Here is a 22,016-nt window from a genome sequence, read left to right as displayed (position 1 = left end):
CAGATAGAAATGTCTTAATGTCTCCAAGAAATACTCTATTCAAAAAAGGCCCATGACTGGTTCACATGAAAGGAGATGAAGTAGCAGTACAGGAATCAAACTAGGCTGGGCAATCAGTTTAACAGTAGAGCTAGGAGCAGGATATAAGACTTTTGACTCTCAGAATAGGGCACAAACTTAATCATCAGAGTACTAAGCATGGCTCTTTAGCATCATCTTACTTAGTTTCCATAATAACCCTCAGGGATGTCCCAGAAAATACACAGTGAAAAATGATTTGAGACATGAAGATGAGATTCGACATAAGGTTCCTTCAGACTCCAAAATTCTATGATCCCTTGGTAATCCATATCTCTTTCCCACCTCCACAGGTGACAACAATATTCAGGATCTCTGAGTATAAAAAGAATAATTGGATGTGACTGATCAAGAGAGGTCACAATACAAAAGACCAGTTATTATTCCCCACAGAGAATCAAAAAAAAAAAACCCAGAAGATATGATTAAAAAAATCTTAGTCCTCTCTAAGATATTCTATTATCCAGAAGAAAATTACTTCGTTGGAAATTATTTACAGTAATAAGTAACATTTATTCCTTAATTCCCCTCTTGGCTCTGCTCCTGACTCTTCTGAATTTTTTCTATTTAGTCCAATATAGACCTCTTACCCTGGAAGATCCTTTTGTCCCTGTAGCCTTCTCATGCTAGAAGATCCCTTTACTCTTGTGTCCCCTCTCTCTGATTCATCAGTTATTAGAGAAGCGATCAAGTCAGCTGTGTTTACTCCTTCATTCCTCTCTGGGCCCTATACTTGATTCTCTAGATTTATTTCTCCATCCTCACTTCTACTTTTCCTGCTTCTCTTTATATATTGTCCTCCTCTATTAGCATGTAACTTTTTTGAGGGCAGAGACTGTCTTTATTTGATTCAATTTGTATTTCCCACTGCTTAGCACAATTCCTGGCACAAAGGAAGCTCTTAAAAAATGCTTGTTAAGGGGAAGAACAAATATGGCAGAGTAGAAGCTTATGACCCAGAGGAACTCTCCCAACATCCTGTAAGGGGTAAAAATTATGGTTGGACTGAATATTGAGAGTTAGTCTCCAGGGATTTAATTACTAAATCCCAATGAATTACTCAAGTCAGAATGGCTTTTTGGTAGTTTATTTACAAATAGAGAGAAGGAATTAAGGAAATGAGAGAGAGAGAGAGAGAGAGAAGAGAGAGAGAGAGAGAGAGAGAGAGAGAGAGAGAGAGAGAGAGAGAGAGAGAGAGAGAGAGAGAGAGAGAGAGAGAGGGAGAGAGAGAGAGAATTGCTCTGGACTGGTCTGAACCAGGAAGGAATTCAGAGGCCCCAGCAAAAGGGGGGGGGCAGGATTAAATTTAACATGGCTTCTAACCATAAGGCCTCCTCCAAGATGAGGGACCTCTCCAGAGGCTAGTGCCTCCAGAAAAGCCAAGGAAAGAGAGTCAGCCTTTTCATTCACCACATGAAAAAAACAAGTCCAAAGGGAAGCAGTCTGAGATTTCAAGTCCAAGTTCCTCCACCATCAAGTTCCAAGGCAAAGACCCCCTCACAGGAAGTGATCATGAAATTTAAAGGCAGTTCTTTGTGTCACTTCCTGTGCCTTATGTGTACCAATGGTGGCTTAAACTTGGCTTTGGTCTGCCCAGGGGGCAGTCAGTTATTTCTGATTTGTCACTTGCTAGCACACCTGGGTCATAGAATTTCCTCCCTCACACTTAATCCTTCATTGGGGATGTAGGCCTTCCTGGTGGCTAAAATTCTAAAGAATAAGTAGGGTGGAGTTAATCTCAATTTCACATTCCCCCTCCAAACAACTTTAAAATGGTGCCTCAAATAAAATTTTGGAGAGTCACAGCCAACAAAAGGGCAGAGGGAGACATTTTTCCAATCTAAAACAATTTAGGGAGTCTTCAGAGAGGTCTATAATACAAGAGTGGGAGTAGGCCCAAAGGGAGGTGGAAGCATAAGTGGTGGACCGTGGAAATGGTCACAATAGCAACAGCTTTGGGAGTTCTCAGCCCAGACACAGTAAGGAAGGTTGGATAATTGGTGCAAAAGAGATTCAGGGGGCCCTTTGCTGGCCCTGATTGGTGACTCTATTGACTGCAAGCAGTTCTATTGTTGGATAAAAAAGAGTACTTATCATAAGGGAGTAGGAGCTCTGGTCACAGTTCAAGATCAAGATGAGTGCTAGTACTTATGGCTAGAAGGTCACAGGGGCCCTTCTTGGTTAATGACTAGAGCTCAGATCAGGATAGCAGTGACCACATCTCTGTACATTACACCACCTTGGAAGCATCAAAATCTTGCAGATCCTCCAGAACTATCTCTAAAAACAGTAGACAAAAAAGCCCAAAATTTGGGACAGTGCCTCTATACCCTCAGGCAAATGGAGCCCAATTTTAACTTAATTCAAAGTTAATAAGTAGTCTGGAAAAAATGGGAAAACAATAACAACAAAAGAATTTGGCCATAAAATGCTATTAGAGTGGGAAGGAAGACCAAGACCCACATTCAGAAAAAAACAATGTAAAATTAAGTACAAAATAACCTAAAAGAAAAGTGCTAGTTGGACCCAAGGCCAGCATGAATTCTTGGAAGAGTTAAAGAAAGTAATGAGTATGAGGACAGGTAGGTGGATCAGTGGATTGAGAGCCAGGCCCAGAGACAGGAGGTCCTAAGTTCAAATCTAGCTGTGTGACCGTGGGCAAGTCACTTAACTTCCATTTTCGAGACCTTATCATTCTTTAGCTTTGGAATCAATACGCAGTATTGATTTTAAGATGGAAGGTATGGGTTTGTTTGTTTTTTTTAAAGTGATGAGTGTTAAAGGAAAAGTTGGAAAAGAAATGAGAGTAATGCAAAAAGAAATATGAAAAGAGAATTAACAACTTAGTAAAAGAAGCTCAAAAATGCTGAAAAAAAATAACATCTTAAAAGACAGATTTGGTTAAGGGAAGTTAGGTGGCACACTGCATAGAGTGTCAGGTCTGGAGTCAAAAAGACCTGGGTTCAAATCTGGCCTCAGATACTTCCTAGTTGTGTGGATAAATCACTTAATCCCATTTGCCTAGCCCTTGCCTGTCTTCTGTTTTGGAACTGACACTAAGACAGAAGGTAAGGGTTTAAAAAGATAAAAACAAAATAAAAATCAAATTGATCTAATGGCAAAAGAAGCATAAAAATTCACCGAGGAAAAGAACTGTTTTAAAAGCAAAAAAAAAAATGCTTGTTGATTTGTTTTGACTTGCCTCCCATGGTGATAAATTAGAAAGAACACAATATTTGGAGTAAGGAGATTTGGGTTCAAGTTTTTATTCTACTCTTTATTAACTGTGTGACCACTGGCAAGCTACTTAACCTCTTTGGCTTATTTCTTTATCTGTGAAATGTTGGCTATGCCATATAAGGATCATGCAAAGGAATTTTATATGTTCATCCTTTAGAAAAGAAGATGTGGGAAGATTGTCATACCATGCAAGTCATAGAATCAGATAGATAGTACAGTGGATAAGAACACTGAGCCTGGAGTTAGGAAGATCTGGGTTCAAATTTAGCCTCAGGCCATTAATTGTTATTGGATAATGTTACTTAACTTCTACATGCTTCAGTTTCCTCAACTGTAAAATAGGGATAATAATAGCATCTACCTTCTAGTGTTATTGTGAGCATTAAATGATACAATATTTGTAAATCACATAGGGAAATTCCTAGCATATAGTAGGTGCTATATAAATGCCAGCTATTATTATTACTAGAAACATAGATCTGGGGTTGAAAGAGGATCTTTACTTGTTCTGCCTCATCCCTAAGAACAGAACTAAGAACAATTGGTAGAAGTAGCAAAAAATGCGAATTTTACCTCAATTTAAGAGGAAAAAATGGACAAAGTCATCCCAAAGTAGAATGCACTATACCTCAAATAGTAGGACCCTTATTCCTGAGACGGTTAAGTAGAGCATAGATGATCATTTGTCAGAGATTTTGTATATGGGACAGTTTTGTTCAGTATAAGTCAGAATAGATGGGCTTTGAACCTTCTGACTGAGAGACTATAATATTGAAAGTATCTATGTCATGAGAGTCAGCTTGTCATAGTGGAGCAGAGGGTGAGCCTCCAAGTCAGGAAGCCTTGGGTTTGAGTCTCCCTGTTGATACCTATTGGCTATGTGACCTTGGACAAGTTTCTCAAGTTCTTAATTTCCCCATTCTCCACTTCAAGCTTCTAGCTAAGGATACAAATGGAAGAATAGTCACTGATTTGCATTAGTAGAAGGAGTTTCTTCACCAAGAGGTTTCTGCCCAGTCAGTTCCAGAGGGCTATATGAAATCTTCTCACCTCCTCCACCCTTACTCCCTCCAAAAAGGAAAATCTCAACTGTCTTCACAGGGATTTAAAGAAAGCAAATGTTCTGTCAACTTTGAAGCTTTACTTGAATGTAGTTTAAAAAACATTCATTAGTCATGATAGGAAATAGCATAATCCAGTGGAAAGTGTCCAATTTAGACTCAGAAGACTTGGATTCAAGTACCTACTTTGCTACTTACTTAGCTCCATTTTGTTGTTGTTCAGTTGTTTCAGTAGTGTCCAACTCTTTGCGAGCCCATTTGGGATTTTTTTTTTTGGCAAAGATACTAGAGTTGTTTGTTATTTCCATCCCCAGCTCATTTTACAGATGAGGAAACTGAGGAAAACAAGGTTAAGTCACTTTCCCAGGGTCACATGGCTAGTAAGTGTCGGTGACTAGATTTGAATTCAACAAGATGATTTTTCCGAATTCAGGTTTAGCACTCTATCCACTATACCACCTAGGTATTCTTGATTTAGTTCCATAACCTTGACTAACATTTCACCTCCATGAGCCTCAGTTTCTTCATTTGTAAAATAGGCATTATAATCCTTCTGGCATTAATTACCTCATGAGTTCCTATGAAGATCAGTTGAAATAATATTACAGAGGATTAAATTTAAAGGGGAAAGAACAAAATAAATATGAACTGTGAGTAATCCATTAAATACTTCACTTCATTTTATTTTATTTTTTAAAAATTCTTACTTTCCACCTTGGAATAAATACTATTTATTGTTTCTAAGGAGAAGTGTTGTAAGGGCTAGGCAATGGGGGTTAAGTGGCTTGCCCAGGGTTACACAGCTAGGCAGTATCTGAGACCAGATTTGAAACTAGGATCTTCCATCTCTAGGCCGGGCTCTCAATCCACTAAGTTACCCAGAGGCCCCCAATTCACCTCATTATAGAAGACTATGGCAGCCCAGGACACAGCAATGCCAGTGGCACAATTTTCACTTTCTCTTTTCCTTCCTTCCTTCCTTCCTTCCTTCCTTCCTTCCTTCCTTCCTTCCTTCCTTCCTTCCTTCCTTCCTTCCTTCTTTCCTTCCTTCCTTCCTTCCTTCCTTCCTTCCTTCCTTCCTTCCTTCCTTCCTTCCTTCCTTCCTTCCTTCCTTCCTTCCTTCCTTCCTTCCTTCCTTCCTTCCTTCCTTCCTTCCTTCCTTCCTTCCTTCCTTCCTTCCTTCCTTCCTTCCTTCCTCTCTTTCTTTCTTTTTTCCTTCCTTTCCTTTCTCTTTCTTTTATTTTTTTCAATTCTATGTAGAAACAATTTTTTAAAACTATTGTTTTCTGGTCTATTGCAATTCAAATTCTCACCCTCTCTCCTTTCCCTGCCCCTTCCCCAGATGGTAAACAATTTGATATAGGTTATCCCAGAGCTGTCATGCAATACAAGCTTCCATTTTTCTCATGTCATGAAAGAAGATATATCACAGATGTAAGAAAAAAAAAACTGACGGAACTAAGACAAAAAAATAGTATGGTAGATATGCTTTCATCTTCTGACAGTTCCTTTTATGGCTGTGGATAGCATTTTTCATCATGAATTCCTTGGGGTTGTCTTGGTCCTTTGCAGTTGTCATCATATAGCATTTCGGTTATTGTATACAACGTTCCCCTGGTTCTGTTTGCTTTACTTTGCATCAGTTTATACAAGTCTTTCCAAGTTTTTATAAAATCATCGTATTCATCATTTCTTATGTCACAATAATTTTTCATTATGACCATGTGCCAAAACAACTTGTTCGGCCATTCTCTGATTGATGGACATCCTTTAGTTTCTGATTTTTTTGTTTGCCACAAAGAGAATGGCTATAAACATTTTGTTCATAAAGGTCCTATCCCTTAATCTGCAATCTCTTTAGAATAAGGACCTAAGTGATATTGCTGGATTAAAGGGTATACATAGTTTTATGGCCCTTCAGGTATGGTTCTAAATTGCTCTCTAGAATGATTGTATCAGTTCACAACTCTACCAACAGTGTATCAGGGTTCCAATTTTCCTACCTCCCCTCTAGAATTTATCATTTTCCTTCTTTTTTTGTCACATTTAGCCAGTCTAATAGGTGTGAAATGGTACCTCGCAGTTGTACTTCTATAATATATAGTGATTTGGAGCATTTTTCCATATAACTATTGATATTTTTTTATTTCTTCATTTGGGAACTGCCCATTCATATCCTTTGACCATTTATCAATTAGGGAATTTACCCTGTATTCTAATAAATGATATAGCCTGACAATGGGTAGTAAGGATAGTGATAGAAATGGGACCCTCATACTCTGAAATCTTGCATTTCTTACCAGTAAGCATTGGTTAAACATCAACTGCAAAACCTATAGTTTCAGCATTAGTCAAGCATGAATTGCAGATTATTCAATTACCCACTCTGTGTACTAGATCCATAATATTCTATACTGGGCATCAGTTTTGTGCTTAATGTTTTATTAATTATTCATGTTGTTCATAGAAATATTAATTACCTATAGTGATCTTCCATTATACCACATCTTCCCCCTGCCTCCTTGTTCTCATTCTAGAAGGGCAGCAAGAAATGGGAAAACATGAAATGTGTGCTCTGGGGACTCTGGCATTCCAGAAGAATCTACCAATCTTGTGCAGGTTCCTTATTCTCTATGGCAACAAATCTCAAAATGTACCTCCACCTGAGTTTTGAATAGGAGATGCCAAGCCACCAGACCCCAGTAAATATGCCAATCCCAATCCACGGGGTGTGGAAGCTGCCACTCTATAGTGCAGCTATTACTTGATACTATCAGTTCCAAAAAGTCCACTTTACTAGCCCCTGGACTTGTCCATCAGCCCTAAGGCTACCTGATTAGTCCCCAGACTATTCTACCAGCTTTTAGGCTATTATACCACCAAAAACCCACTTTTTCTTCAAATAAAGTTCTTTTCTTACTTCTGGATTGAACAGAGCTTGAGTCTCCCATTTTTGGGGAGAGACCCTGCTACAAACTTGGGTGTGTTTCTCTCACATCATAAATTTGCCTCATGTTTCTCCCTTTTTAGTCCCTCCCTTTTTGTTCCCTCCCCCTCCCCCCTCTCTTTCCCTCCCTTTTTGTTCTCCCTCTCCCCCTCCCCCCCTTGGTTTTCCCTTCTCCTTACCCTTGTTGGGTAAGATAGAATTCAAGATCCCAATGGATCTGGATGTTTTTCCCTCTCAGAGTTGATTTCCCTGAGATTGAGGTTTAAGTAAACCCCCCCCCCCTCTTCCTCTCCTTCTTATAGGAGTTTTCTTCCCCTCCCCTTCCCCTGTGAATCTTTGTGTGAGAACCATTATTCTATTTGGTCTTTCTTTACCCCCTATTTATACATTACATTTTCCCCACATATTAGTATACATAGGTTGATATAAATGTAGTCCTTATAGAAGAGAGTTTGAGTAAAAGAAGATAACATTTTTCCCCTTTCCTTAATATTTACCTTTTCAGGTATTCCTTGCTCTTTGATTTTCGGTATCAAACTTTCCACAGAGCTCTGGTCTTTTCTTTGCAAAAAGTTGGAAGTCTTCTATTTTGTTGAATGCCCATACTTTCCCTTGGAAGTATATAGTCAGTTTTGCTGGGTAGCTGATTCTTGGTTGGAGACCCAGCTCTCTTGCCTTTCTGAAGATCATGTTCCATGCCTTACGATCATTCAGCGTAGAACTTGCAAGGTCTTGTGTGACCCTGATTGGCATTCCTTTATATCTAAATTGTCTTTTTCTGGCTTCCTGTAGGATTTTTTCTTTTGTTTGATAGCTTTGGAATTTGGCAATTACATTCCTGGGAGTTGTCTTTTGGGGGTTTAGTGTAGAAGGTGTTCTGTGAGCTCTGTCAGTGGATGTATTGCCCCCTTGTTCTAGAATCTCTGGGCAATTTTCTTTGATTATATCTTGTATCACCATGTCCAGTTTGGTGTTTATTTCTGGCTTTTCTGGGAGTCCAATTATTCTTAAATTTTCTCTTCTCCCCCTGTTTTCCAGATCTATCACCTTGTCGGTGAGATATTTTATGTTCTCTTCTAATTTCTTGGTGTTTTGGCTTTGCTTTATTAGTTCTTGCTTTAAAGCCTGGTTTTCTTTTACAGTTTGGTCAAACTGGTTTTGTAGATGCGTGAATTTCTTTTGCATCATTTCCCACTTTTCCTCCCAGAGGGCTTCCATCTTTTTGGTCCTTTCTGATTCAAATTCTTCATGGGTTTGTGGAGAGTTTCTATTTCCTTTGGAAGATTTTGGAGAATTTTCTTGTATATCTTCTTCTATCTGCTCTGTATTTTGTATTTTGGCTCCATAGAATGTGTCCAGAGTCGCCCCTTTCTTCTTATTTTTCTTGGTATTTTGGGGCTTCTGTGCTTCTGTGGAGTTTGTCATCTCTGAACGTGGAGGATTGGCTTTTCTTGTCTTTGTCTGGTGATCAGAGGCTTTAGTCCTGGGCAGATGTTGGTTCTATGAGCGTTCCCTGGGTTAAACTGAATATGCCTCACTGGAACTGGAATGGAAGGGTCGGACCACGAGGCCAGACTCTCCCCCTGGCTCGATTTCCGGAAGTTGCCTTCAGAATCCCTGGCCGTGAGGCTGTTTCGTCGGCCTGCGGGGGGATGGGCTGCCGCTTCCCCAAGCTCCGAGAGCACAGACTTTCACTGAGACTTGGATAGCAGGATCCAGCCTGTGAGGCTGTCTTGCCCGCCCTGAGGGTTGCTGTTGTTTTGACCAGCTCTCTGCAGCGGAGGCCCCAGGCAGTAACTTTCACCCGGACCAACCGGCTCTTTGCAGCGGAGGCCCCAGGCAGTAACTTTCACCCGGACTGGGACTTGGGTAGAAGACCCTGAGGGTTGTTGTTCCTCAGACCCTGCTCTCTGAGCCCGGCGCGGCTGCCGCTTCCGGGAGCCTTGGACTCTGCGCTCCTACCCCTGAGGTCCGAGGGATCTCGGGTTCTGGCTTTTAAGGGGAGCCGTACCTTTTGAACCGGGTCCAGGTCCAGGAGGAGGGTTCCCAGGGTCTGTGCTGTTGATCGTTTTGAATTTCGGCGCCTTAGGAGCTTCTAGTTTGAGATCGGTCGGGAAGGGTTTTCCGGAGATCTGAACTTCAGCTTTCTCTAAGCCGCCATCTTAACCGGAAGTCTCATGTTTCTCTATATATTTGAGAAAGGAGGTCTTTGTCAGAGACACTTGCCATAAATTCCCCCCTCCCCCCCCCACACTTATTTGTTTCCCTTCCTGCTTTGGTTGCATTGGTTTTGTTTGTATAAACCTTTTTAATTTACTGTAATCAAAATTATCCATTTTATTTCTTGTGATATTCTCTATGCCTTGTTTGGTCTTAAATTTTCCTTTCTCCAAAGGTCTGACAGGTAAACTATTCCATGTTCTCTTAACTTATTTAAGGTATCACCTTTATTTCAAGATCATGAATCCATTTTGATTTCATCTTGGTATGTGGTGTGAATGTTGGTCTATACCTAGTTTCTGCCATACTGTTTTCTAGTTTTCCAAGCAGTTTTTGTCAGATAGTGAGTTCTCCTCCCCAAAGCTTGGAAATAGGGGTTTATCAAATATTAGGTTTCTGTGGTCATTTATAACTGTGTTGTTTACATAATATATAGAGTCCACTACTCTATTTCTTAGCCAGTGCCAGATTGTTTTGATGATTATTACTTTATGTTACAGTTTGAGATCTGCTATGAGTAGGCCTCTTTATTTTTTCCATGAAATCATTTGATATTCTTGAACTTTTGTTCTTCCAGATGAATTTTGTTATTATTATTTTGGGGTTTTATGAAATAATTTTGGGGTAGTTGTATTGCTATGGCACTAAATCATAATTTTCAAAAAATATGTAAATATGTAAAAAAAGTAATAGCAAAAAATGCTTTTCAGTATTCCTTCATGTTTCTATCTAAGAAACTGCCTACTGTGCCTATTCTTTAGCCCAGCTCTGTTCCTCCCTCCTTGAATACCTTTTATCAATCCAGTTTTTCCTTTTTTTGCTCTTGTCTTATATTAACTTGCCTTATTCTTATTTGGGTGTGTCTCATTGCTTAAAAGACTACAATTTTCTGGAAAGAAGAGTTTTTGTCATTTTTTTAGCTTTGTATCTCCAGTTTTTAAGATAGTTTCCATGCTCATGGTATACACCCTTAGGAAATATTTGTCATGTAAAACTTAACTGAAATGGAATAGACTGAGCTAAAATGAATGAAATTAAACCTCTTGAAAAATCCCCTTTTTCTAAATTCCAAAGTATAATGACTAGTGGGATAATGGTGTTTCTGGGTGCTTTCAGTATGAAAAGAGATATTCAGAAGTTTAAATGAAGCAGCCTATCATGTTTGTTATAGGTGAATAAATCACTTAACCAGTCATCATTGAGTATTTACTAAGTTCCTATGGCTATTCTAGGAATGACTGGGGAGGGTTATAAAGAAAAATTTCCTCTTGGAGGTTTATTCCTAGATTTATAAACATTTATTAGTGAGGAAAGAGAAAGAGAGAAAAAAAAAACATTTCAGCCTTTCTAACTTTAGGTAAAAATCCAACTCATCATTGTAGCCAATGGCTTGCTGGAGATCAAGAGCTCAGATAAGGGGGTTCCAGGAGAGAGAGCCAGACCAGACAGAGTTATTTCAAGTCCAGGTTAGGGAAAAAAGGAGATCCTCAGCTTCCTCTGCTGACTAAAAGGAGATCCTCAGCTTCCTCTGCTGACTAAAGGGAGATCCTCAGCTTCCCCTGCTGACTTTTCAAACCTATGCTCCTCCCAGCCATTCTCCTTCCCCTTCTTGCCCCCCTGACATCTTTCTATAGGCCAATAGCTCTCAACGTCATATCTCCTTCCTCCCTTCATAGTGGCATTACACTGGGAGGTGTGGAAAGGAAACAAGACTGACTGTTTGTGGGGGAAGGGGCAACTGGGAGTGGCAGTTGGGTCTTGTGACTAGCACTTCCTTCCTGCGGAGTGGGACTTGCTTCTTTCCTGGTGTTGGAGGAGAGAGGAGTTTATTCAGCCCAGTCTGGAGTGGCATGCACTTCTTGGTTCAGCCCGAAGATACAGGCTTCTGAAGGTTAGAACTGTTCTTGTTTGCTTTCTGTCTACTGCTAAGATTCTGAATTAGACAAGGGAATGGGAGAACCCTCTGCCAACCTCTGGGGCCTGGCCTCAACTCTGAAGCTGAGGATAAAACTCCAATCCCAACTGGTTATTAAATTTTATATTATTTGAATTCGCAGTCAGATAAGTGGACTATCTTTTCTGGTCATAGAGGGAGCTGAACTTCAGTTCAGTCATTCAACGACAAACAGTCCTTATTGGACCCCTGCTGCTTCCTCTCAGCAGGGGGCATCTCTCTCCTTTGCCTCACCGAGCAATATTCCCTCTCTTCCCTCAACTCCTCCATACACCATACGAACCTCCCATTATCTCCCATTTTTCCAACCCCATTTCCTTTCTCAGTAAATATAACAGAGGCAGGCACACTTGCTGGGATGCCCAGAAAAGCCTCTGTGACTCCCATGTTGAATCTTTCCGAGATGGACTGAGTTGGAGGTCCCCCCAGATATTTTACTTTACACAGAAGGAAAAAATCCTTTAAGAGATTGTCCTTGCCCCTAAAATAGGTTTTGTGATGGAAGCACTTACAGAGAACAATCAATTATATATTCCAGAAATCTGTTGCATGGTTGACAAGTACAGACAAATCAAAGTGAGAGACAAGTGATTACTTAAGAATGGGAATTGGTGGGAGCAGCTGGGTGACTCAGTAGATTGGGAGTCAAGTCTATAGACTGGGAGGTCCTGGGTTCAGATTTGACATCTGACACTTTTTAGTTGTGTGACCCTGGGTAAGTCACTTAACCGCCATTGCCTAGCCTTTACCACTCTTCAGCCTTGGAACCAATACTCTATTGATTCTAAGATGGAAGATAAGGTTTGTTTGTTTGTTTTAAGAATTGGATTTGGATATGTGAACCAGAGATTTTGGACAGGGATTTGATAAGGGCTAAGAAAATATATATTTACTTAGAGGCTTGTGCCTTTCAGAGAATCTTTTAGAATTGGAAGAGACCTTATAGATCATCTGGACTAACCTGTAACTCAACCAGAATCCCCTCTTAATGAGATAGAATTAAGTGTGTAATTTTCAAAGTAAAGTACTCAATTTATACCTCCAAATTCTTAAGTCAAAGCATCCAGTTTACCTCCCCCCTCCCCCCACCGGCCCAGAAATAATACGTGCAAATAAGTTTGTTTTCAGCTTCAGGAATGTTTAATTATTTTAGGACTGGACTTTTTATCTCACTTCAAGGGTATCATCAGAGCTCAAGAAAATAAGGGACAGCCCAGCTACAGCTGCCTCCCTTATATCATATCTTGCCCTTGAGAAGTTAGGGTGATTCTCTTACCCCATCCTATGTGATGAGCTCATGTATCTTGCTATTTGGGGGATAGACTTGGAGCCTAGATTGTGAGTCCTGGTCTCCAGCAAGGTTGGGGACAGATAGAGGAGGGAGAAGGGTTCTCTCCTTAGGAACCTATATAACTCTGCATTTGTACCTAGAGGCAATTTGCAATTTGCTACTAGGGCATTTTGTCTTCCTCATGAGGAAAAGAAATAAACAACTGTTTTTCTTTATTCTCATTTTCTAACTCCAGGTTTTTGCATTCTTGTCCCTTTTTTATCTCACATACCTCTTCAACTGTGCCAACAAATGGTCATTCACTCTCTGCCCAATGACCTTCCTTGATGGGAAATTTGCTTTTATTTAAGGCAGCTCCTTCCACTTTTGCACAGCTTTAATTGCTAGAAAATGTGTTCTATTTATCCCAAATTTATCCTTCTTTGTAAGAGCTAATTATGGCTCTTCTTCCCTTAACTAGTGTAAAGCAAAGATTCCAAAGCGGAGGGCAAAGGACCCTCTAAATCACTTCAGCCAGAAAGCACTTGATAACTTTGCCAATTATAAGCCTTGGCAGTCAAAGAAAACTATTTTAAATGAAAAACAATTAAAAAAAACTAAACAGAAGATGGATATGATCCAGTGGCCTTAGGCTAGTCTCCAGAAGAGCAGACAAGGGGTTGGTGATTCTGGTCTTGTTCAAGACTGGGCAAGGAGCATCCAACTTTCAGAGAAAGCTTTTAAAGAAGGTGTTAGTTTTGGCAATGTTATTCTTTTTATTAATTAATTTATTAATTCAGGATATTTTTCCATGGTTACATGATTCATGTTTTTTCCCTTCCCTCTTCCGTCCCCACTCCTGGAGCTCATGAGCAATTCCACTGGGTTATACATGTATCATTGTTCAAAACTTATTTCTATATTATTAATATTTGCAATAGAGTGATCATTTAAAGTAAACATCCCCAATCATATACCCATCAAACTATGTGATCACTCCTATGTTCTTCTTCTGCATTTCTACTCCCACAGTTCTTTCTCTGGATGTGGATGGCGTTCTTTCTCATAAGTCACTCAGGATTGTCCTGGATCATTACATTGCTCCTAGTAAAGAAGTTCATTAATGGCAATGTTGTTCTAAAGGTCACCTAATTGCTCTCCCAAGTCTCTCCTTGCACTAGCCTATTTTCTACAGAGTTGCCAAAATTATTCTCCTCACTTTCCTCATGATTTAGGGGTAGCCAGGTGGTACAAGTGAAAAAAAGAGTTCGACTTGGAGTCAGGAAGACCTGAGTTCAAATGTGACTTCAGACACTAGCTATGTGACCCCTGGCAAGTCTCTTAACTTTGCTTGCCTCAATTTTCCCAAGTGTAAAAAGAAGATAAAAATAGCACCTATCTCCCAGGGTTGTTGAAAGGATAAAATGAGGTAATAATTGAAAAGTGCTTAGCACCGTGCCTGGCACATTATAAATGCTAGGTGTCATCATTAATAAACTCCTTTGCCTCTTTATTACTTCTAAAATAAAATATAAATTCCGCTGGAATTCAAAACCTTTCACAACTTGGTTTCAAACTCCCTTTCCAGATTTATTATGCATTGTTTCTTCATCTACTCTATAGTCTAGTCAGACTGGCTTCCTTATTGTTCTTTCAATCAGTAAGTATTTACTTAGAACCACCTATGTGTTAAACACTGAGCTAGGTACTAAGGATACAAGTACAAAGAATGATATATTTCCCACTCATAGGAAGTTTAAATTCCATTGTGTGAGAATACAAGTATGTGTATGCATATATATGTTAACATGTATATAATCACATAGATACACATAGATATATTTTATCTATACACATGTATGCATATATCCTGGAAGTTTACTTCAGTCCTAGAATTCACATCTTCTCAGTACCCTCTTTCCCTGGACCACTTCCACCTATGTGCAAACCTCTGGATTTCTTCATTATGGCCCTGTACAGGAGACTTTCATTCTTTCCCCAAACCAATCCCAACTCAATTTTCTGCCTTTTGTTGTAAGCTGTCTTATTCCACCATAACATATATATATATGTGTATGTATATAGGTATATATATAGGTATTCCTTGAGGGCATGGATAGTTTTTCCTTCTGCCTTTCTTTTATTTTCAGTGTTTGGTTCTGTGTCTGGCACATAGTCGGTGCTTAATAAATGTGTCTATATGTGTATTTTTATGTATTAAAATGTAAGGGTTAAAATTAATGGTTTGACTAAAATATTAATTCAAATAATAAAATTCAAAGTATTATTGCTCAAAGTCAAAGTGACCTTTAATAGCTATTTACAAAAGAGGTGGAAAGTATGAAAGTAGAGAAATACAAAAGGGTAGAGAAGACCTACTCAGCCAAGACTTGTTGACCTTCAACTGGAATTAAACTCTCTCCAGAAGACAGGAAGGGAAAGCCGCTATCCACTCACCCAAATTCCCTTCAAGAGGCAGGTCAAGATTATGAATCGAGCTGAAGGTGACTCCTGAGATGGACTTTCTTCCTTGAGCCAACCTTCTTCCTTAAGCTGTCTTCCTTCTTGAAATCCAACTCCTCCTTAAAGTCCACTTCCTTCTTGGAGTCAACTTCCCTAGCCCCAGAAATTCAGGGCCTTTTATAGATTCTCCTCATCCCTTCCCCCTTTCACAAGGGCCAATCACAGTTTCCAAATTGTCTAGCACTGCTCAGAGTAATGTCTGTGGGATTCACACCTCTCATCCTCTGAAGGTGTCAACTCTTATCAAAGACCTCTGAAGGTCAATTTCTCATCAAAAGGTTCACAGTTTCCTGACTGATTGAATTTCCAAGGGTGTGAATTCTCCAAGTGGTTTTCAAGCTCCTCCACCTAGTTCAAGCTTTTATTGCTTCAATAAAAAGGTGTGTTAACTCAAAATAGGCAAAGGGAATAAAAGATTCCCTTTCACAAGTGTGAACTCAAAATAGGCAAAGGGAACAAAGAATTCCCTTTTCACAGTATATATTATGTATATAAATATTATATGTATGTTTATGCACATGTGTATGTATATACACACATATGTGTATATATAATTAGAGTAAATGAATACAAAATTGTCTGGGAGGAAGAACATTAACTGTTGAGAGGGAATAAGAAGTTTTCATTCATAATATGGTGCTTGAGGAAAGGATAGAAAGCGCTCCAGATATATAAGACAGTCAATGTATTGAGATAGGAGATAGAGTAAGGCATGTTGTGGAAAGGAAACAAGACTGACAGTTGGTGGGGGAAGTGGCAACTGGGAGTGGCAGTTGGGTCTTGTAACTAGCACCTCCTTCCTGTCGGGCGGTAGTGGCTTCCTGGTGTTGGAGGAGGGGGGAGCTTGTTTAGCCCAGTCTGGTGTGGTGTTCCTCTTCTTGGTTCAGCCCAAAGATTCAGGTCCAATCACTTCTTAAGGTTAGAACTATTCTTGTTTGTTTTCTGTCTACTGCTAAGATGATGAATTAGACAAAGTGAGGACTGATATAGAGTAGACGGGAGTGGGAGAACCCTCTGCCAGTCTCTGGGGCCTGGCCTCAACTCTGAAGCTGAGGAAAAACTCCAATCCCAACTGGTTATTAAACTCATATTATTTGAATTCGCAGTTAGATAAGTGTACTATCTTTTCTGTGCATAGAGGGAGCTGAACATCAGTTCAGTCATTCAATGACAAACAGTCCTCATCAGACCCCTGCTACTTCGTCTCGGCAGGGGGCCTCTCCCTCCTTTGCCTCACCAAGCAATATTCCCCCTCTCACTTCAACTCCTCTATACCCTGCTATAAACCTCACATTATCCCCTGGTTTTTCATATCCTCCCCATCCTTTCCCAATAAATATAACAGTGTGAACAGCAAAGAGAAGGCCAGTTTGTTTAGTTTGACTATGGAAAGGAGAATCAATGTCCAAGGAGGCTGGAAAGAGAGAATGGAGATAGCATATGGAGGGTCTTAAAAGTTAAATAGAGGAGTGTATAGATCCAAGCTAATCCAGTAAAAACTTCTTGATTAAGTACCTTCTCTATTGCTAGGCTCTGAGTTCAATTCTGGAGAAACAATTAATTAAAAGAGTGTCCCTGTCTTCAGATTATAATCTAATGGGGGCAGAAAACATACAAAAGGTGTCTGAAAAGTAGGAAGCAGAGGGGGTCAGCAGTACATATCTTGTTCCATGGAACTGAAACCAGGCAGAGCAACAGAGCTGAGGGTCAAATTTCTGCCTTATAGAAAAGAAGACATTGGGAGGGGTTTGGTACTCTGTACTACCTCTCCCATTCCCTAACCCCCTCCAGCCTAGCTCCCCAATCAGAGGGGAGAGGAGGAAGAAAGATATGTTGTAAATCAATACTGGAGTTAGCAACATGGTGGGAGTTTAAAAATGATGAACTTCTCTTGGGAGAGGCATCTTCTCTATGTAACAGTGGAGGCAATAGGAAGCTGCTATAGTTCATTGAATAAGGGAGCCTCATAGTTGGAATTTGACTTAAGGAAAATTATTTTGGCAACACTGTAGACTAGATTGAAGTGGTAAAGAGACCTAACTGGGCAGTGAGACTAATTAGAAAGCTGTTAGAATAATCTAGAGATAATAGTAGTCTTTTTTTGAAACCCTTACATTCTGTCTTAGAATCAATACTGTGTACTGGTTCCAAGGCAGAAGAGTAGTAAGGGCTAGGCAATAAGGGTCAAGTGACTTGCCCATGGTCACACAGCTGGGAAGTATCTGAGGTCACATTTGAACCTAGGACTTCCCGTCTCTAGGCTTGGCTCTCAATTCACTGAGCTACCCAGCTGCCCCTGATAATAGTAGTCTTGAGGTGATGAGGACCTAAAGTGGTAGTCATATGAGTGGCAAGAAGAGTTCACATGTGAGATGTTGTGGAGATAAAAATAGCAAGATGTGGTGATTGGTTGGATAGATAAGATGAGAATGAGTGAAGAATTCAGGGAAATGCTAAGTTTATGAACCTGAGAGTCTGGAAGGATGGAAATACCTTTGACAAGCACAGCGATATTTGAAACAGAAAAGGATTTGGGAGGAAAGATTATGAATTCTGTTTTGTAGGTAGTGATTTTGAGATGTCTCCAAGACATCTACTTTGAATGTCTAATAGGCAACTGATGATGAGGAAATGAAGTTCAGGGAAGGGATGGATTAGATACACACAAAGGTATGTATATATGTTATGTGTATATATACATACATAACTACCTGGGAGTCATCTACTTAAGCAATAATGGCTAACGTCTTAATTGCTGATGAGCTTGCCAAGACAGTGTAGAGGTTTAAGAAAAAAGGGCCTAAAACAGAACCTTGGGGAACAGTCATAGGTGACAAGATATGTATGGATGATGAGTGAAGAAAGGAGACTTAGAGAAAGAAGTCATATAGGTTAAGAGGTAAATCAGGAGAGTAGTGACATGAAAATTCAATAGGAGAGAATTTCTAGGAGGAGATAGTGACTAACATGGCTGTGAATCTTGAAATTTCTCAGACTTGTAAACTTTCAAGGAGCAAAGAGAAAAAAAAAACTTACATGGGACTATTCCCCATTTTAAACAGTGAAGCTACTTAGATCTTAAATGTGAGAACTCTACTTAGATCAGAAATGGAAAGACCTCTACTCCACCCATACTTAAGACTGCTTTAGGGGAGAAAACTCCTTGCTAAACAATGAAAGTACTTAAACCCATACTTATAATGAGGCAAAAAGTTCTTTAAGCCATGCCTATTTTTAGAATTGATACAATGGGGTGCTAAGTACCTATTAAAGGTCAGGCAACTTGTAAACTTGCCAGGACAAAAAGGCGAAAAACTTACTAAAGGGATTAGTCGACTCAGCTGTGAATTCAGAATGGGCTGTCCTTTGGAAAATGTCTACTGTGATTGGTAGATGGAAGAACTTAGGGGAGGTGACCTAGTAGAAAACCCCCTATATAAGAAAAAGGAATCTCTTGAGAAAAGGATCTGTTGAGAAAAAGGCTCTAGAGAGACAGACTCTAAGGAGGGTCTCTTGAGAAAGAATCTCTTTTGAGGACAATCTCTTGGAGAGAGAGCACTTGAGGTCAATCTCTTGAAGGTGATCTCTTGAGAAGAAGTCCCTTGGGACTGACTCTGGCTGGAACTCCCTCTGGGGAGACTCTGTCTTGAACAGATCTTATGGTGAGTGATAACTGACTGACTGATCTTTTCTTTTAGGACTTAGGCCTGGGTTGGCCAGGGCTACCCTGGGTCGGTCTATCCTTTTCTCATTATTTTCTTTTTCTCTCTTTCTCTCTTTCTTTAATTCCTCATTGTATTATTAATTAAAATCTCTATAAAACCCAGTTGACTTGGGTATATTCATAATTGGAAATATTTCCTGGCGACCACCTTGTATTTGATTTAAAACAAAACACTGTGGTGAAAACATATTTTCTGCGGTCAAAATTTACTCACCCACTCTTATATCTATCACAATTTATATCTTCCACTATTTAACTCACTACAATTTATAACCTCAACCATTTTAACTCTTACAGTTTAAGGCATCCACTCTTTTAAATGCCACCGTTTATGGCAGACAACTATTTTAAATATAACACGGCCAAATGCAGAATATAGAATATATGGCTCAGGCATGGCACCACATGGCCAGAATATCTCTCATGTGGAAAAAGCTTAGATTATAGATTATAGATTAAAAGGATCTATATTAAAAGATCTATATTAAAAAAAGGATCTATATTAAAAGATATATATTAAAAGATCATAGATTAAAAGGAACTTAGAGGCCATCTAGTTAAAATTCCTTATTTTCCAACTGAGGAAAGTAAGGTACAGAAAATCTAGGCAACTTGTCCAAGATCATAGAAGGAGCAAGTGGAAAAGGCTAAAGTTTGATCCAGATTCCTCTGATTCCAAATACCACATCCTTTCCATCATATGGAGGAATAAGCATCATTGTGATGCTTTCTTAAGTTTCTGTCAAGGAATAAAGCAAGGAGATTTCTGCTAAAGAATCTTGGTATGCAGGCAAAACATGTGATAGTAGAATGGAAGAAAGCCAGTGCAGGCCCAAAGACTGGGCAATCTTTCAGTCTACAAAATAACCCCAGAAAATAGTTAAGACCTTGTAAAGATAATGCCACAAACAGCTATTTGTAAAGGTTAAAAATAATGGATGGACGATGATTATAAAAAATTATGTGGTCACCAATATTTATTATATCTTGAGTCAGAAATTTATTTACAAATATTTACAAATAGAGAGGAAACAATAAAGAAGAGAAATGTGAGGGGGATAGAGAAGTTATCTATCCGATCAACCTAAATGTTTTTCTCTGGGTCTGTTTAATCCAGGTAGAGATTAATTAGTTATCAACCAGGAAGACTAATAGTGAGTAATCACACAGCCTCCTCCAAGATGGAAGCTAGTCTCTCCAGAAGCTAGGAAAGGGGTCAGCCTTTTACTCACCTAACGAAGTAATCCAAGAGTCAGAGTCCAAGTAGAAGCCAAGTTCTGAGCCTACAATCCAAGCTAGTCTCCAGCAAAGCTCCCTCGAAGACTAGCTAAGACTATCTCCAGAAGACAATCTCTTCAGACTATCTTCTCAAAGACAATATGCTCTGAAGGAGATTGTGTGTGCATGTCTGTTTTACCTGAGTATCAACTTGATAGATTGTGGAGAGAGACTATTAAAAGAGTTAGCTTTGAAAGAAGCTAAAGAAATGTTTCTTATCTTTGCTGAAGAGGTGAAGAGATGGAAAAAAGAGATGAAAGATCTAATTTTCTGAGGAAGTTATTGGCTTTTTTCTTGTAAAGAAGATTTGAGACAAGGAATTTTTTCTTAATATTTGAGGAATACTGAATGGAGCAATTCTTGCCTGATAAATATAGAAGAATCAATTACTGATACTTCAAAGATTTGAGGTGTCTTTGGTGGTCACATTGGTTATAGTCAAAATATTGCATTATTAAGAGCTATATGCATAAATATATTTATTACAATTATTTGTTAATAAATTGTATATTTAGCAATTCTGGTTTTTTAAACTATAAATAATTAAGAGTAACTACTGACTTCCGGTTAAGATGGCGGCTTAGAGAAAGCTAAAGTTCAGATCTCCGGAAAGCCCTTCCCGACCGATCTCAAACTATAAGCTCCTAAGGCGCCAAAATTCAAAACGATCAACAGCACAGACCCTGGGAACCCTCCTCCTGGACCTGGACCCGGTTCAAAAGGTATGGCTCCCCTCAAAAGCCAGAACCCGAGATCACTCGGACCTCAGGGGTAGGAGCGCAGGGTCCAAGGCTCCTGGAAGCCGCAGCCCGGCCCGGCTCAGAGAGCAGGGTCCTCGGAACAACAACCCTCAGGGCCTTCTACCCAGTTCCAGTGAAAGTTACTGCCTGGGGCTTCCTCTGCAGAGAGCGGGTCGAAACAACAGCAACCCTCAGGGCGGGCAAGACAGCCTCACGGGCTGGATCCTGCTATCCAAGTCTCAGTGAAAGTCCTTGCCCTCGGAGCTTGGGGAAGCTGCAGCCCATCCCCCTGCAGGCTGACAAAACAGCCTCACGGCCAGCGATTTTGAAGGCAACTTCCGGAAAGCGAACCGGGGGGAGAGTGTGGCCTCGTGGTCCGACCCTTCCATTCCAGTTCCAGTGAGGCATATTCAGTTTAACCCAGGGAAAGCTCATAGAACCTACAATCTGCCCAGGACTAAAGCCTCTGATCACCAGACAGAGATAAGAAAAGCTAATCCTCCACATTCAGAGATGGCAAACTCCACAGAAGCACAGAAGCCCCAAAATACCAAGAAAAATAAGAAGAAAGGGGCGACTTTGGACACATTCTATGGAGCCAAAATACAAAATACAGAGCAGATAGAAGAAGATATACAAGAAAATGCTCCAAAATCTTCCAAAGGAAATAGAAACTCTCCACAAACCCATGAAGAATTTGAATCAGAAATGACCAAAAAGATGGAAGCCCTCTGGGAGGAAAAGTGGGAAATAATGCAAAAGAAATTCACGCATCTACAAAACCAGTTTGACCAAACTGTAAAAGAAAACCAGGCTTTAAAGCAAGAACTAATAAAGCAAAGCCAAAACACCAAGAAATTAGAAGAGAACATAAAATATCTCACCGACAAGGTGATAGATCTGGAAAATAGAGGGAGAAGAGAGAATTTAAGAATAATTGGACTCCCAGAAAAGCCAGAAATAAACACCAAACTGGACATG

This window comes from Monodelphis domestica, chromosome 2, assembly GCF_027887165.1.
Source record: "Monodelphis domestica isolate mMonDom1 chromosome 2, mMonDom1.pri, whole genome shotgun sequence".
Lineage (NCBI taxonomy): Eukaryota > Metazoa > Chordata > Mammalia > Didelphimorphia > Didelphidae > Monodelphis > Monodelphis domestica.
This window is presented reverse-complemented; position numbering follows the sequence as displayed.